Raw genomic sequence first — 19,105 nt, 5'->3', positions numbered from 1 at the left:
TCTTGAATTTGTGCACATTGAAATACATCCAAATAACATTTAAGACCAAGCAGTTCTCTAGCTGCACAGAACCTTACGAAAACGGACCTCATCGGACAAAAGACGAAGCTTTGCTCTGGCTGCCTATACAAACACGTAATGCGTCCATTGGCATTCCCAATATAGCACCTTACGTCATGACCGTCACCCAAGAGATTGGACTGTTATAACATCCATACACTCCTAATATATACATCAAACTTTATTCGTTGATTAATAACCTCATATCACATTGTTCACTTTTAAACATAACGTTATTAACTGGATTTATTCAATTTTATAGGTCACAAACGAAACTGCAGGAAAGCTAGTCATTATGACAACCTTATTCACCGTAGTGCTGCAGTTCTACTTTAGTAAAATGGAAATCATACGTATTTTAAACTTCCAAACTCTCATTAAACAAACATATGGACTGATAGGGTAATTGAAGGACTTCCTCATGGTGGTGAAGATCGTTTTTGTACGTGCGGAAAATTTTTGTTTTGGCATGCTTCTTTAAGCTATTCCATAAATAACTTATGAATGCATGTTTCTTTGGGCACTGTCATCAAGATATACATAACAATGTGTTACACGCATATGGTGGGTGTCTGTGCCATTTGTTATTGATTTTATAGACAATTTTGGGTGTAAGTATTAATAAGATTGTTAATAATATTATGCACTTCGTAATAACTTTACTGAGCTTGTCTCACAATCATGTAGATGGTACTGTCTGTATAATTTTTTTTAGTGTGCCTGTAAACTATTTTAGTCTTTTCAGTCAATATATTATTAGGCTTCAGTTTCAACATAGTTCATGGGCCACTTGACTTGCTTCCTCAAGCATGTAGTGGAATATTCTCTCCCTTGTCACTTCGGGATTTCCAAGTCGCTGTGCCGCTGTAACCTGGCGAGAGTCCCCCACGTCTGCTCACAGCTCGCTACGGCGTCTACTCAGGTACTTTGCCTGCAGCCATATCTGACTTTCCTGGTCCAGTCACATCACGGGAGCTTACCAGCCGCACGTTACCAAGTATTCTGCATACACGGACGCACCAAATTTTGTTAACTAGTTACTCGTAACGATAAAGCCTCCCAAAAGTAATAAAAGTTTGGTATTAAAGTAAAAGGCCAAAGGCAACAGGAAGAGAAACCAACAAGAAGAGCACAGAGGTAATACAATTATTGGCGATCGTAAATCAGGACGATTAATTGTTGTAACTATGATGTTAAGAGATTGCAAGTATATGCTAGTTTCGGTCTCGAAAGATTTTTATTGTGATAGTAACATTTTAGTCCACCGCTATAGCTGAGTGAAGAGGTTATGTGACTAATGCATATCACCCAGGTTAAATTTTCTCTTGTTCAATAACACAAATGAAACTTCATAACAAAACGAGTACTCATTCACAGACTTAATTGTAATAGTGTATATATCTTTAACTTGGAGGGGGAACATATCGGGTATTTCTTGTTTACTAATTGGAGAGGTTAAGCAACTCGTATCAGGTAATCCAAGAAGGTGTCAGAGATGTCTAACCATTTAAGCTACCATCTTATCCATGAAAGGGGAGATAGAATGGATTAGTATAGTAATGACAGACGTGAAAAATGCGCTAAGAATCTTAAGGAGTGATGTGACAGTGATTGCAGTGGCAGTACTAAATTTGTATGCTTTTCTGTTCTGGTGGGGTTTCGTACGTGCCTTATAAAGTTGTATACAGGTGGACACCGCATCATCAGGGATGGGTTAGGGCGAGGAAGGGTGAAGGGCTACCACAGAGGTCGTTCCCTTGGGAAGAAGGAGTCAGTGTCTGTTTAAAAGCTGAACTGAACCCAACGCCACGAAAAAGTAGGTGGCTGGGGTGTAGCCAGGTCGGCGCTATGCTGCAGCCCTCAGTGCACCAGCCCGAGTACAATACAGCACGACACAGTCGCGGTGCTAGGAAACGTTACCTCCACAGTTCCTCCCAATCTAACCTACCGACCAAACAATGCATCATCAGGTTAACGAGGAAAACTTGATCGGTGGTTTTAGGGATTTCAGAGAAACGCTAACCGTCGTGTGCAAAGGCACAGCCTCCGTCTTCGTATAATGTCTTTAGAAAGCGTGCCAAAAATCACCAACGGCTGTGATCTTATTACATGGCTGGCTGCCCGCCAAGCCGACGCTGAGTAGTAGGGCGTGTTTTTATCCACGGTTGAAAAAACGTGCCAGTCGGAAAAGCACAGATCGTCATTGTTAGAATGTGACGTAGGTCCTGACTTCCACATTTTAGATGAGGAAAGGTGGTAAGTAAGATGACTGACAGAGGAGTTTTTACAGACCTGCTGAAGCGATGATACAAGACATTACAAAATATTACAATTGGCCAGAGTTGACAGAAAATGGCGTGATTGGTTGAATGATTTGCGTGTGCAAAAAATTGTAGCCAGACATGGAAGAGTTTGTGTTTTAGACATTCGTAAAATTTCTTGCATAGAGTTCAGAACAGGAAAATCGCTGACATTCGGCTTTGAGCAGCTGAGTTTGGATATTCACATGCATTCGGTAGAACAGTCGTGCACAAGATACATCTTGGGTCCGATTTTCGCAACCGCACATTCGGAGATGGACGGACTCAGAAGAGTGCACTCCCAACCGGCAGAAATGGAGGACACCCTCCAGTTGCACTACAATGGTTTGACGCCGACCACCGCTGCTTACCCATAGAATGCCTTGCAGTACCAGTATGATAGGGACTCACTGGTGCGGTAACTTGGTAATTTGTATGGAAGCAGCTCACCCTCCATCAGTGGCTTTTCTCCAGTAAGAAACTTACCTTCAGTTGTCATCCTCATGCCCTGCAATTACTGCATATGTGTCATATAACTTAGTGATTTATTAACATTCATCACAACCAAATTATCATTACTTTCCATCTCAGAACCTTCCCTCTAACTAGCAAATGCCATTAATGTAACCCTGTATGTACTACACGAAACTACTAGCAATGTATGTGTAATCCGTTGTGGAATACATTATAAATATAGTATTTTATTCAGAGATTTTCGTTTCACATGTCCACAGGCAGAAAAATTGGTTAGGTGAGTCTGACTCAAGATAAAGTGCGGAAAGCCCCATAACAGAAAAAGTTTCCTCAAATTGTTGTGGAGTTTTGTTAATCATGGCTGACTCCTCAATAGTGATCAGTTGCCGCAACTGTATTGCACACATCAGTAAGATGTTGAGCCAGACGTCTCACATATCTTGTTGTACCAGTGAAGATATTGTTGGAAGCGCGCATCCATAGCTGAGGAAAGAAGGAACGAGACACAAAGAAATTACTGACAGTTATTTTGCTGAAAGGAAGACCTCCATACCCAGAAAATTTGTATGTCAGCTACAAAAGAATGTTTTCTGGAATTATTCGACTGAAGACTAAGCCATAAGTATATGCTGCCTTTTGACACAATGTTTGAAGACTACCTCAGATCTATTCCTCAAATTAGTCAACACAAAGCAAAGCATTGGCCTATGACTTGATATCGGGTTGGAATTTCCATAATCATATTCCTTAGCACCAGAATTTCGAGCTGCAGGGAAAAACATTTGCTGAACATCTGACCTTGCACCATTTCATGGATGTAACATCAAAAATCCTAAGACGTTGTATCAACTGCAAGCTTGGGAAGTGCTTTTTTGGATGTGTGTGGCATACACAATTTTAGATAACACTTACATCATCAACAAAATATACTTATTTGTAGTCCACCTGTAATTTTAACTTCTAAGTTTAAAATGTTTGCCTTGCAGCCGTAATATTTCATTATTCAACATAACTACAATATGCACTAACATATTCATGAGTCTGCTTTACAATTGCCACCCAGCCATACAGAAACAAAAACACAACTTTTTTTGACTAAGATGCACGGGACCAGGGGTAGCTTCAAGGAAGAGACTGTGGGGCCAGCTACCACAAGTGAGAATTGATTTAGGTTACGCTGGTCCCGAATTTTAATGACCTAAACACACTTGGAAAATTAATGCTAAAATGACCAGAAAGTATCAATAAAATGACATAAAATGTTATAAAGCATAGGTAAAACTTCACAGGAGGTTGGAACTGAAGTTTCAAAAAGGATAGGCAATTAATTTCTATACCTCATTCTTTTAAGATGTACGAAAGTTGCTGTATAAGCATTTTAGAGCTATTGCAATATTAGGGCACTGCTCATTCTTGCCAAAACATGATCTACTGTGCCGTAATTGAATGTTAAACATAAACAAGCAAAAATGATTAAATCTGCCAAATTAAATTGATGTGTCTAGTCAGAATATTGGAGATTTTAGTAATTATGAACAATGCGCAGCTCATAAGTAAAAATAGGTTACATGTCAACAAACTACAGAAATGACTAATAAGCTATAAGAAAATAAAATGAAGGTGCCAACCGACTAAGTGGTGTAGGTACTACATGCATATAAGGTGTAACTGAGGAAGCCTAGCGAAGCAAGGGGTGCCTGATGCTCTCCAAAAGGCTACGTTCTGCAGCACTTGTGGCTTCTGTTGTGCGTCCATAGCAGCTATAATAATAGAAGCAGTGTAGGTTCACTGGCGCCTTACATTCAACTCTGCAAAGTTGGTCAAATCACTTTAGTTGCAATGTATTTTCTGCACTTTAGAACAGAGTACTACAATTACGTTGCCTAGTAACTGTGAATGACTGGTTCAAGTGAAAATGATGTTGAAGCTTGTGGTAGTGGTTCAAAAACTTGAGAGGTGGCATGAGACCCCTCTCATATTTCTATCTTACTCTGACTAATTCGATTTTCCTCTCTAATTGCATGTGGTGGAAAGTTGCTATTCCTTCACACACGGACTTCCTGTGCAGTGTCTCTCGTCACCCGGGTGGTCCGGTGACAGGTGAGTTCTGCTGAGCTTGAAAGCGTTAATCTGACGGGTGTGAGGGAGTCGAGTGGATGCTTTCCCGACGCCAACATTGTCATAAGAGCAGGAGTGACATGCCCAGAGGAGCCAGAAGGGGTGCTGGGCTAGTGATTCCGTTACTTCGCAGAAACTTAGTGAAAACACTTTCTGGCGTGCAACCAGCGAGGCGTGGGAATGACTTGTGTTCCCAGGCAGCCTTGGCGGGGAAATTCCCGCGTTTTCCGCAAAATCGTAACTGTGATTGGCTTGCTCAGGGCATAGCTCCGTGACGTAGCAAAATCGGCGCAGAAATTGGCGCCAAGAATCTCCACTGGTAGAATGGTAGTGCTTCGGCAATAGAGGGGAATTTTCCGCCAGTTTTCGAGTTGCTGATTGGAACATTTAACCACGGCCACTGTCGTTGGGACGGGAATGTTCTGTGTTCGGTTTGTACGAGTGCTCTTGAGAGGGTCGGCTCTCGCCTTTCGGTCAGAGTAGGTTACAACACTGAGCTCTCGCTGCTCTGGACAGCCTGTCTTCCGTTGGCTGTCTAATATACTTTTATTTATTTGGAACTGTTTGACGAAGTTGCTGAAGTTTCGACTTCAACGTAACTTTCTGAGTACAGTTGGCAATTGAGCGTTCTGTGTACAAGCGGCCTATGTAGTCTGTCTTGAGCAGTTTTGGCTAATGTTGACTGCATCGGAGTTACTGTGTGACTTCGCTTGTTAAAATCAATCACTGTACCATCAGTGATTGTGTGGCGGGCCTTCTTCGTCTCCCCCAGTGGCGCATTTGTATTGCTAGGAAGTCTTTTGTCTGGAACAACCAGACGAGGATAGTTTGTTTCGGGCTATAGTCGCGACATTATCATCACCACGACGGGACGTCGAAGCAACCAGCCAACGCCTCCGGTACGCCAGATCGTGTTCTTGCAGTTAAGAAGACAGCTTGGTAATGTATGTCCGCAGCACCGGCGGATTAGGGAATTTTTCTAGGTGATAATCAGAGCTCAGCAGAGCGCGCCTGTTCGTCTTTTCTAACTTTGTCCTGTCTTGGGTGTTCATTGTCTGAGTACTCACTACTGTAGTAGCAATTAGTGTTGGGTTGGCTGGGTGTTTCTCTTAAGATTTGAGTTGCAAGGTGTTGCCTCCACATACCACTTGGTCATAAATGCCACAATCTAGTTTATGGACAACTTCACCTTCACAGCATTTATTTGAGTATCAAATTTGTTCCAATTTGATGTATTGTAAATGTTTTGTGTGTTTTGTTTATTATTTTGAGTTAAGTTCAAATGGTTCAAATGGCTCTGAGCACTATGGGACTCAACTACTGTGGTCATAAGTCCCCTAGAACTTAGAACTACTTAAACCTAACTAACCTAAGGACATCACACACATCCATGCCCGAGGCAGGATTCGAACCTGCGACCGTAGCAGTCGCACGGTTGAGTTAAGTCATAATAAATGAAATTGTTATTTTGGACAGAAATTTCATTCTGTTAATCGGTAGGGCACCCTTTCATTTCTCACTAAGTTTATGAAACTTTCCTTTATTTAATTAATTTCTATCAAATTAAATTATTGCAGGTGCCAAACTCTTTTCTACTCCACTTGCAGGGTCGATTACAGTCAGTTCGTGTTTCTTCTTAATCCTTGTGCAACAGCAAAAGTCGGAGTTAGAATAGGGGTGGGCTTAGAGCAGTGTTGAATACACTGCTTGCCCCGGCACCTCGCAAACTTAAAATGTGATAAATGTTATCCAGAAAATATTTTTAATGACAAGAAAACAATTAATTGAGCGAATAGGGCTTATGACTGGATCAATAGAAAATAACGTAAATGGGAATGTAAGAACGGGATTTGCTATAATTACAGAAGTAGCTTGATAGTATTTATGATTCTTACCAGGTAGTAAAAGTGCACTGTACAAACAGACAGCAGAAAATGATGAGCAATATCAATCCACTCAAAACTTCTGACTCACGTTTGTTGGGGGAAATTTCCGCCCGCCCGACACGAGACGTATATAAAGTACATGACACTTTTCAATATCGGGAGAACAACGGCCCTAGGTATTGAAGCATTCCTTTTCGTTTCTCTGAGGACTGAGATATTCCAATAAAAATTTTTCTTATTAAGTCACGGTATGAAGATATTAGGAACACCAAAAATTTTACGTAACTGGGTACTGTAAAGAGAAAGCTGTAAAAACTTGAGTGATTGCAAGTAAGCACGCATTTATCACACAGTTCATCAATAGGGTTGTGGAAATCAGACCACTGAAGCGACTGACGTCATCATTATTCGGTTATAACCGATCACTTTGACAAAATTCTTACATAAAAAAGTACACGAATAACTAAGAACAATAAAGTGTTCGGTTGTTATGGCACCGAACAATACGCTCAGTCTTTCTGATATGCCAAGGGCGCCCGTACCCGGGTACAAAGTATGGAGGAAAAAATGTTTTGCAGTCAGGTGTTTTTCTTACAAGAAAACCGTTAAAGTCGATATTATGCAGGTTTTTAACAGGTTCGCCAATGGCACTTTTTATGGCCATTTAATATTCGTCATTCGTCGTCCAAAATATTAATAATACTCCGCATCCACGGGTATAGCCTCTGTCCCCAACCCACCACGTACAAACTAGCATATGGACACCTTTTGTTACGGCCACTGTGAAAATAGCTTTCATTACACAGGAAACTGGGAGAGTTAAAATGTTTTGAAGTAAATACACTCTTCTTTAAGATTACAATATTGTTTAATTCGGACTAATAACAGGAGATTGCCACTTGCATACTGACAACTCGACACCAGTCAAGAAAAAGATGCAAATATCGGAAGGAAAAATTATGACATATTTTCATTTGTCAGAAAATCTGATAGTGAAACTTCTAGATATTTCTAGAAATTCGGCTCTTCGATTACAATATCTGGCCACGATATAATAAAGGGACTTACATACCTATCAAGCTCTAAGACTTGAAAAATGTATGACCACTACCCTACAACTAAAAGTGCTGTACTTTACTAAAACAGTTTCATTTATGGCAGTATACTGTGTATTCTCTTACAGTTACTGTGGTGTCACCGCCAGACACCACACTTGCTAGGTGGTAGCTTTAAATCGGCCACGGTCCATTAGTATACGCCGGACCCGCGTGTCGCCACTGTCAGTGATAGCAGACCGAGCGCCACCTTACGGCAGGTCTAGAGAGACGTCCTGGCACTTGCCCAGTTGTACAGCCGACGTTCATAGCAATGGTTCACTTACAAATACGCTCTCATTTGCCGAGACGATAATTAGCATAGCCTTCAGCTACATTTGCTACAACCTAGCAAGGCGCCGTATTCAATTGATATTGAGATTCAATTAATCTATCATCAATAGCGATGTTCTACAAATGTGGATTAAAGTTAAGTATTCCAGAAGCTACGTACTTTTCTTTATAGCACTCATTACGTATCCTGTTTCAGAACTCACGCCAGCCGGCCGGTGTGGCCAAGCGGTTAAAGGCGCTACAGTCTGGAACCGCGTGACCGCTACGGTCGCAGGTTCGAATCCTGCCTCGGGCATGGATGTGTGTGATGTCCTTAGGTTAGTTAGGTTTAAGTAGTTCTAAGTTCTAGGGGACTGATGACCTTATAAGTTAAGTCCCATAGTGCTCAGAGCCATTTGAACCATTTTTGAACTCACGCCAGCCTGCGTGAGTTTAAGCGCGTGCCCTTCGGCTTCCTCTCATTGTGTCTAGGCTGTCTTGTCTAGACACAACAGTTACTTCGTTTACAACAAACGAAAACTGTAAATATTTGTCGAAACACAAGGATTTCAGGAGGATCGGTCCAGACCAGAATATAAATATAAACTGATTTCAAACCTCCTCTTTTCCAGCACCGCACGCAGTAATCGAAGAAAAGAGTAAGAGAACTACTAAAGTAACACAACATTTCCGGAGGAAAGGGTTGCTTACAGGATACTCAGAACTGGACTGTAAATCTCTTCTCTCTGCAGCTAAAAACAAGACCTGTGTTCTCCAGGTTGACGTAGTGCCCACTGGAGGTTATTTAATGTTCTTCCTTTACTCAAAGACTATTTCTGAGTATAAAGTCGTCCACCTTCGTATCTCCGCCAAGCAACCTACATTCTTCAAAGCGATCCTTCTGCCCTCCCCGTCTACCAGCACTTCTTTGCCCATACATATTTATCCGAGTTAAATTCAATTCAATATTTCATTCCGTTAATGTAACGTCATTTAATCTCCACTTTATTTACAAAAGGTACTCAGAAACGTTAAAAATGGATTTGTCTAACTAGATCTGCTAATGTACATTGCAGAGCACTGGAGCCAACCAGACTGACATACACGTATTTCCCGTATGGACAAAAATGATGTGTAAGTGATTCGGAAGACATATCTTCAGTATTGCCTAATAAGGTAGTAATAACGTCAGTGTGAAACTTATGTAAGCTGCAAGTTGTGTGCTACAGATGTCCAATCACGCAATTTATTGGAGACGAAGGTTTCTCACTGAAAATGGAAAATGAAAAGCGGGATTTCTTTTGGTTCTGAGAGAGATGGTCATTAAGAGACTGGGAAATCATTTTTACTTCCTGATGCTCTGAGAAAATCATGGGAATAGAAAAAAAATCAACTACGCTCGTCATATAGAACCGAAGGAATTGCAAACAAAGCTGCTAACAAAGATACTCAATATCAATAATTACAATAAGCACTGACGCACCTAGCACATTCTACGGATTTAGAGAATCGGTAATGTGTTAAGTATATATCCAAACCAATAAGGAAGAAGGTAACAACAACTAAGCTGTATATCATGTATAACCAATGAAACTTAGACGAAAACAAGGACATTACGAAACAGCTTCCTAATCGAAGAAGTGGTCATCCGTCGGAAAACTGGAGACTGCATCGCCTGGGACTCACGTCAGAATGCTGATAACAGAGAGCTAGAAATTGAATTAGTCGTGGCATAAAAGCTAGGAGACTCGATGTTTTAAAGGGAATGGGGTAAGTTAGATACATCAGCTGTCCACAATTAGAAACCTTAAGAGAGGAACGATACCGGAATTACATGACTTAATTTAAATTTACGACAGGCAGGAGAGGTTTATAGAAGTTGGGGCTCGATATTCTCGCGGAATTTTAGGCTATAATAAAATACATTCACTGTAAACCACGTCACAATACAAAATGTGAGGAGTAATCCCTCATACGTCTAACAGCCTACTTTCTAAGTGATGTGGTATCAAATAAAAGGTACGAGTACTTGCAATCAGTGACTTTCATTTACCTTTACAGTGATTGTTTCCGAAGGTTTGTCTTAAGACGTAACGGGGTTTATATTGGTCACGCAGGTATCTCATTTTATGTCGATCATGTATACATCAAACAAAAACATTTATGAAGAAAATTATATCTTATTCCGTTATGTCTAACCTAAACACAGGACATCTTTGAAATTCTTCAGACTGAAAAACTCCAAGCCAAATGAGATGTTATACGACATGACAATAATCTGAAGATATAAAACAGCTATCTAAGCATTTGAAATTTCGACAAAATGACATCATAAACACACACAAATGCAGACGTGCAAATTCACGTGCACACGCAAGCAGGTGCTTAGTGTACCCACAAAAAAATGCATAATTTATTACTCTATTGTCAAAATCGTTATATTTTGTATTCCTTGCATTTGTTGTTCTTGCTACACAATCGTTTACTATGTCAATTCGTAGAAAGTGAAACGTGTGATTTAATTACGATTCAAAACAGCCGTTTTTGACCACAGTAAACTATTTATTTTGATGTTGATGCAAGCAAAGTAAACACCTATAGTATTATAAAGATGAAAATCCGTGAAGTAAAACGGTTTTGGTCGTGTCGTTTTGTGTCAAGTTTTATACCACAAGCTACTGAAACTGTTTTTCATGTGTATTTAAGCCCTTGCCAAGGTCCTACACAGAGATGTAACCAGTACCGAAGATTACAGCAGTTCTTAACCGCAACTATACTCACATATATCTCAAAGTACCAGTTGCAGTAGTATAATGCAGAAAATGCATAAAAGTATTTAACTATGGTCGGCATCACGAAAGTGGACTGTTCTGGGTCGTCGTTTAGTGTCTCACCCCTCTCGGCTCATGCCCCTGCACTATTGACATGTCAGGTGCCCATCACTGGTCTGTTGTCACAATTCGCTTCTCCCATGTGTCTGGCTACACATTTTTCTGTGAACTCTTTTTGCTTTATATGAATTTTTGAGTGACACTGCCTGTGGCACATCTGAGCAGTCGACGTACGGCTGTAGATTTGAGAAAGACCTGTATGGGTGACCTTACCAATAAACAGATCGCTCCCTTTGGATCAACTGAATTTAATTACAGATGTCACACAATAGATAACTTAATGAGTAAATTAATTGAAAAGGGCTGATCCAAAGTTACATGAAACTCTCGACTGTTCAGAAATGTCACTAAACCATCCATAGATGTACACAACCATGCATGAGCAGCGCCTATTAGACGGACGGGGTCCGACAGCCGATCAGTTCCAGTCAATTCACGAGGATGGACGTACAGGGCTCGTGTCGTCTGTAGTTCAACCATGCTTAGACGGTCCATACCATGGTTCGCTCGTGTCCGCATTGTTACTTTGTGCCTGCAAGGGCTCTCAACAAAGGAAGTGTCCAGACGTCTCGGAGTGAACCAAAGCGATGTTGTTCGGACATGGGGGAGATACAGAGAGATAGGAACTGTCGATGACATGCCTCGCTCAGGCCGCCCAAGAGCTATTACTGCAATGGATGACAGCTACCTAGGGATTATGGTTAGGAGGAAACCTGGCAGCAACGCCACCATGTTGAATGATACTTTCCGTGCAGCCACAGCACATCGTGTTATGACTCAAACTGTTCGCAATAGGCTGCATGATGCGCAACTTCACTCCCGATGTCCATGGCGAGGTCCATTTTTGAAACCACGACACCATGCAGTGCGGTACAGATGGGCCCAACAACATGCTTAATGGACCGATCAGGATTGGCATCACGTTCTCTTCACCGAAGAGTGTCGGATGTGCTTTCAACCAGATATTCGTCGGAGACGTATTTGAAGACACCCCTGGTAAGGCTGAATGCCTTAAACACAAAATCCAGCGAATGCAGCAAGGTGGAGGTTCCCTGTTGTTTCGGGCTGGCATTATGTGGGGCCGACGCACGCCGCTGATGGTCATGAAAGGCGCCGTAACAGCTGTGAGGTACGTGTATGCCATCCTCCGACTGATAGTGCAACCATATCGTCAGCATATCTGCGAGGCATTCGTCTTCATGGACGACCATTCGCGCCCCCATCGTGCACATCTTGTAAATGACTTCCTTCAGCATAATGACATCGTTCGACTAGAGTGGCCAGCATGTTCTTCTGACACAGTGCCTTCATGAACTTGTGAATAGTATGCCACGACGAATACTGGCAAGAATCAATGCAAGAGGACGTGCTGCTGGATATTAGAGGTTTAGGTGTGTACAGCAATCTGCGCCACCACCTCTGAAGGTCTCGCTGCATGGTGGTACACCATGCAACGTGTTGTTTTCATGATCAATAAAAAGGACGAAAATGGTATTTATTTTGATTTCTATTCCAATTGCCTGTACAAGTTTTGATGTGTGTGCGTGAGTGTGTGTGTGCGTGTGTGTCAAAACAAAAGTAATTTAAATATCAAAACTCAAGTGTGTGTGTGTGTGTTGGTGTGTGTGTGTGTGTGTGTGTGTGTGTGTGTGTGTGTGTGTGTGTATGTTCCCATGCGTAACAAAAATCATGTACATTTCAGTGAGTGGTGTCACATAAACGTGGTGTAAGGATCAACTAAAACATGAAAGAGGATTTATATCTTTCACAGGGAATTCAAGAAAGATTCCATAAGATTAGCAATCGATATAAACCTTTACAAGTCATATTCACTGAATAAGTATTCACACTTCTGATCTTGATATTAATTCTTTATCCGGTTGGCAATTATGTTGCATTGGTATTCCAACATAAATTCTATGTTCATCTTTAAGGCCCGCAGGACAGTCCCTGTGAAATAAAATTACGAAACATTCAACCGCTTAAGACTTGCTGATCAGTTTCTGTATGAGATATCTGACACACAAACGTTTTTTGATTGGGTCATCACATGAGACAGTATCTTCCGCTATTGTGTCACGAGAAAAACGAAGTAAAGCTACAAAGTTTTGGATTCATTGTACAAGGCTATGTTAACTGGCAACTGAGAATTGACTTTGCATAATTATTGGATGAACCTTTTGGAGTCGTCTCAGCAGAAAGTTTCCCTTATTTATTTTCACCACACATATGTGTACTTTAACTCAGCCCTTTATTCAAATCGCTTATGGACTCAACATATTTATCTTGTAAACTGTTGAAGTACATTATTTGGTCATTACTACTCTTCCTTGTTTCAACTATGTGCAAGTTTGTACTGTTTAATGAATGTTCAGTCCTTCAATAGCACCACAAGGATCAGAAAATTTAAGTAGATCACCCAATATTTCCACTTGCCAAGAACTGGAATATTATTATTGCACGATCGTGACACGCATCTCGTTGTCCGTGCTCACGTAGCAAACAACATTAACTCAAAATCAAATATTGTTTATCGTCATCTGCAATTTTCCTGTGTCATGTGTGAACTCTCTCTCATGGACAGCGCTTTCATTTCACTGATCACAGTCTCCATGATTCAGAGGGTGATACAAGTGAAGATGAATTAATTGGGGTACATGGGCAACACATCATAGATACCTCTACACTTTTTCCATGTTGACCCCATGTAAATATCAACATCTCATACATTACATCTGCTGAAACATGTCTGGCTCACATATTGTAAGTAATGGGCAATGAGTTGAATTTGTCCTTCTTTCATTGTGATAGCAGGAATCCAGGATGGCTTCCCGCAGAGTTGCTCTATGGAACCTATAAGTTTCTAGGTGGCACATGGCCCAGGTAGACAGTGCTACGTTTATAATAAAGTACAAAGCTATTGTCAATCTTAGGGTATTTCTTTTTACCACACTTAATGTATGGATATTAAAACCAATTACTAATGTATAATATTAATATTAAGTTCCTCCGTATAGTGTATAATATTGTTCTGAATATTTATTTGTCTCAGACTTGATTTCTGTTAAACTTAATTTACGAACAAATCAACCATGAACAAGGTGGTACAAGTCTCTTGATTAATACAGATTCCTTATTCATTAAACACGTATCCGTTCTTGCAATTGGATCGTAGATAAGTTCGTAACATTCTTCCAGAAGTCTAACAAACGTAACAGAAGACAGAACAGAGTATTTAGTCGTCAATAATATATTCTCCTTCGGCAATTTGCCTACGCTGGAGTAACTTTTTGGTTCTACGATTGTGGAAGTCATGTGACATTTAGGCGTAGAATTCTTGAAGCCATGTTTGGAGTGCATTGACCGTGGAAGTACGTTTCATCAAGGTTACTCGATACGAAACGGAAAAGGGGAAGTCCGTGGGCGCAGTATCAGGTGAACAAGGTGGATGCGTAAAGACTTCCCACATTGGTTCCCGTTGTATCTTTTGTCAGTCTAGTAGAACGAAGGCGGTCGTTTTCGTTGCGTTGCTTCACTTCATGCAGACACCCTGTTTGTGTTCTTAGATAGTGTCACCAAAGACGTCTCAGTTGTTGACAATAAATCAATAAATGTCAGCAGTGATGGTTAAACCGGAAGGAAGCAATTCGCAGTACACCATAGTGTCGCTGTCCAACCAGATGCACAAATCTTTTTAAAGGGAGTTACTGCTTTGTTTCGGCCCAACCATTCCTTTCTTTTTCTTACCTTAGCATGAAGACACCATTTCTTGTCACCAGTAACGCTACAGGGAGAGGAATAATCCCTGTTTTTCACACGCGATTTGATTTGTCATTTTGGCTTAGAGCAGGCGGTTCCCATGCACCCAATTTTTGAACATTCTCCATTGCATTCAAATATCGAACGATAGTGGAGTGATAGCAGTTCCTCGAAGGTAATGCACAGCATTTTTTTTCCCTTCAACAATTCTTTATTGAACATAATGAGAATCACACACACGAAAGAATGGTGTTGCATCTACACAACCTATTTCCCATGTAATCTCCATTCCGTTCTATGGGCTTTCTCCAGTGTTAAACAAGAGGTGTATGTCCTGTTGGTACCAATCTTTGTCCTGGTGGCTCAGTCAGAGCTTCATTGTGTGAATCACCTCCTCATCATCCTCAGAATGTCCTCCGAAACATATCGCATTCTTAGCATTGGTTTCGGCTCACAAAAAAAGAGAAATGCGATGCTTTACTTTCTAGGCAATCCCCGTATGTTGTCCACCTCGTTCTGTCATACTTAACTCCCTCTCTTTCTCTTTCTCTCTCTATCTCTATCTCTCTCTCTCTTTCTCTTTTTTTCTTTTAGCAGCTCTCTCTTTTCGTTTACTTATTTCGGTATGACTTTTCTCAACTAGCTCAGACATCCACACTGTTAACAGTACAGTGCAGTGCAGCGAAACAAACAAAAATCTACACTTCCCACTCTCAATGAACTTACACACACTCAGGTAAAATTTTTGTGTGTGTCTAGTCATCAATCTAATAACTCTATTCTCAAACCCTAATACTGTCGGCTCAGTGCTACAGTGTGACTGTCTCAATAAAAACCATCATCATTAAAAGGCACATATCATGCTCATCAGTATCATGGGTAGCTTCATTCAATGGCTTGCCCGACACTTCTTCCTTCGGTATCTCCTACACAAACTTCATGACTTCACCATCATTAAAATACACATATCATGCTCATCATTACCATAGGTAACTTCATCCAATGAATTGCCTAGTACTTGTTCCTTCACTGTCTCCTACACAAACTTCATGGCTTCTCCTGATGACAATTCGAACCATCCCATGCACAAAAATACTGAATGAGATCTAACGACTCCCCATACATGGATAAAGAGTTCACCTTGCTCACAAAGAGGCAAATTCAGTTGTACTATCTATGCTTCCCCTTAACAATTCTTTTACTACTTTAGTATCTTGATGTGAGAAATGTGCTGTTTTCCCTTCGACATGTGGCTTCGCAACATCCACAGTTCCACAAGATTTTCATGTATCATTCTTCACAGATGTTCTTCAGGTACAATTTGCGTGTCTTCCTCCATCAATCCAATTCAACAGTCTCAGTGCTATGTCACAATGTCCACAAAATATATGAATAAATTATTGCTTACGAATTTAATCTTCTTAGATCTTCTCCCTAATTTCACTAACATTTTATCTCTCACAGCTCCTTCTGATTTTCCAAACCCATGTATGAATCAGTTACACTTTTTAATTAATAATCGCTATGTTTCAAAAAAATTTACAGGAGGAACAACAATATTTTGTAACCTCGCCAGCATCTACTAATACGCCACACACCAAGCATACAACTGGTGTTTCGTCCCTGGGGTTATGCACCTGTCAGGTTGGAAAATGATATTGATATCGATAGTGGTACGGCTCGTTCTAGTAATAACAGCTAATTCCAGCCTTGTTTACAACCAAATTGCATTTTCATCCTGTAACTGATTCTTTCTTTAGAGAGAATTTGGTGTCAGACTCTTGTCGTGTAACCTCATTCTCGTTGGAACCTTCCCAGAGTTGGCTTATATCCACATGCTTTTGCTCTGTGCAGTGGTGAGAGAATGGGGCACCCATTGTGAACACGCCTTCATCATCTTCAAATGCTCACGGGTGATAATGTGGGCCGCGCGGGATTAGCCGAGCGGTTTAAGGCGCTGCAGTCATATTCTGTGCGGCTGGTCCCGGCGGAGGTTCGAGTCCTCCCTCGGGCATGGGTGTGTGTGTTTTGTCATTAGGATAATTTAGGTTAAGTAGTGTGTAAGCTTAGGGACTGATGACCTTAGCGGTTAAGTCCCATAAGATTTCACACAAATTTGAAGATTTTTTTTTGATAATGTAGAGGATTCCCCTTGATCGTTCCTGTGCTCTCCACCAGTTTATCAACCGTGACTCGCCAGTACACAACAATTATTCATTGAGAAGCTGCGCGTTGTTTATTTACGTGCAGTTCCTACACGCGTTTTTCAGCTCAGTCTCTGGCTTCTCTGAAATGTACCCAACAAGACACCGGTATGCGACTTGGTGCTGTTTATTCAACTGTGGCCATTAGCCACTCGCGGACGTCAGAAGGGGTCACTCCTTCCCTCCACATAAACCATTCCGTTCACCGCTGCCCACGTTTGTCTGCTTCCATATTGTTTTACCAATGTCCCCCAGGAAACTCGCAAGCTGGAACAAGTGGTGCTGCAATGCGCCACCTATTACAGTTGCCGGATACGCCGATTTGGACGCCATTGTCCCGATTTTTCTGTTGATAACTCAACGTCCGATTAAACCTTATCGGGATAGATAAAAGTCCCGATTACATCGGAACGTATAATATTTCACACAATATAGTCTGTTTATTATACAATGTAATAGGCGCTCTAGTAAGTGTTACTGAACTTGGAAATGCAGCTCTTGCGTTCAGCAGCAGGCTAGAGTCTTAGTATTAAATTCGCCTGGACAAGAATCGCTGTATGATAATGACGAAATGTCAATTAAGGACAAAAAAGTCATCAATCGGTAGAACTCGATAGGCTTCGATCGACACTCATTTTATTTTACCTATATAGATGAAAGTAATGTGAGAGGTATAGTCCGTCTGTAAACTGAAGAGCGAGCAGCTCATAAGAGTGTCACCAAAAGCAATATTCAACATTCCTAAAAATTTGATACACTTAATCCCTTTCTTATAACTATATTTAGTACAGATTCTCTAATCTATTTTTATAAAAAACAAATAATAGTTGAGGCTACCAAATCACATACAGTTTTTTGACAACTGACAACAGGGTAAATACCCAACATGCAAAACATTGCACAGATACTTTTCAGACATGTTTACGAAGACAGCGACAAAAAAATCAGTGCGAATCGAACTAATACAAAAAACGGAATTATAAATTTCTGCTTACTTTGTAAACACCCATTGTGTTGCAAGAATTGTTAAGTTTCAATGCAACGCTTTAAAGAAAACTTCTACCTTTTATTAGAAACACAAAGTAAGAACAAGCGTTAAATTCTTCAGATTGATAGCACTATATCTGGTTCGTCTTACGAATAGAGGAACATACATTCATATGAATAGGCATTCGGTTCTATGTTTGTAGTAGAATTATGACTTCCGTTCTTATGTTAATATTATTTACTCGATAATGTTTTGATTCGAAGAAGCTATCGCCTTTTTGTTTTGCTTATACTCTTAACGCGTTTGTCTAAAAATAAACACAGCCGGGACGTATCTGTACACGGCGTCGCCACAGATTTAAAGCGCGCGCCGCGGCAGGGCCGGTACTGCGTTGTGAAACAGCCTGTAGAAGTGCCCTGTGACGTAGCAGGGTAGGCAGAGTGGGGACTCGCTCGCTCGCTCTTCAGTTTTTTATAGCCATTGTTGCCTGTTTTGTTAGTGTGTGTCGTACTTCACTCTGTTTTCATTGTTTCCCTTCCTTGTGAAACACGACCGTAATTGCTGTAGTTACGAAGTTCATTAAAAATATAGGTATATATGACGATCTCACTTTCGATTGGGAACATCATTTAACTGATGTTAAGCTCAGACTTCCTTGCAGAAGAGGCTGTTGCTTGTACACGGTGCACGGTGGCGATGAATGTGGATGCATGAGCTTGCAGGCGGCTAACTTACAGTGAACTTACTAGCGAGTCAGAAATCGATCGGAACTGTTGATTATTGTTACTGACGGTAAAGCATTTTCACAACTGGATTCGCTGTAAAATGGAGGTTTTGAAGTACCAATGCCGAAAGGCACGCAAAACGTGATATTGAAAACCATTGTTAGTGTAGAATGTTGGAAGGTTTACTCATGGCTTCACGAAGTTAAAGATTATTTGCTGTTGTTGTTGTTGTGGTCTTCAGTCCAGAGACTGGTTTGATGCAGCTCTCCATCCTACTCTATCCTGTGCAAGCTTCTCCATCTCCCAGTACCTACTGCAACCTACATCCTTCTG

Source organism: Schistocerca nitens, chromosome 5 (genome assembly GCF_023898315.1).
Source record: "Schistocerca nitens isolate TAMUIC-IGC-003100 chromosome 5, iqSchNite1.1, whole genome shotgun sequence".
Lineage (NCBI taxonomy): Eukaryota > Metazoa > Arthropoda > Insecta > Orthoptera > Acrididae > Schistocerca > Schistocerca nitens.
The sequence above is the reverse complement of the archived record's forward strand: the minus strand, read 5'-3'. Positions refer to the sequence as shown.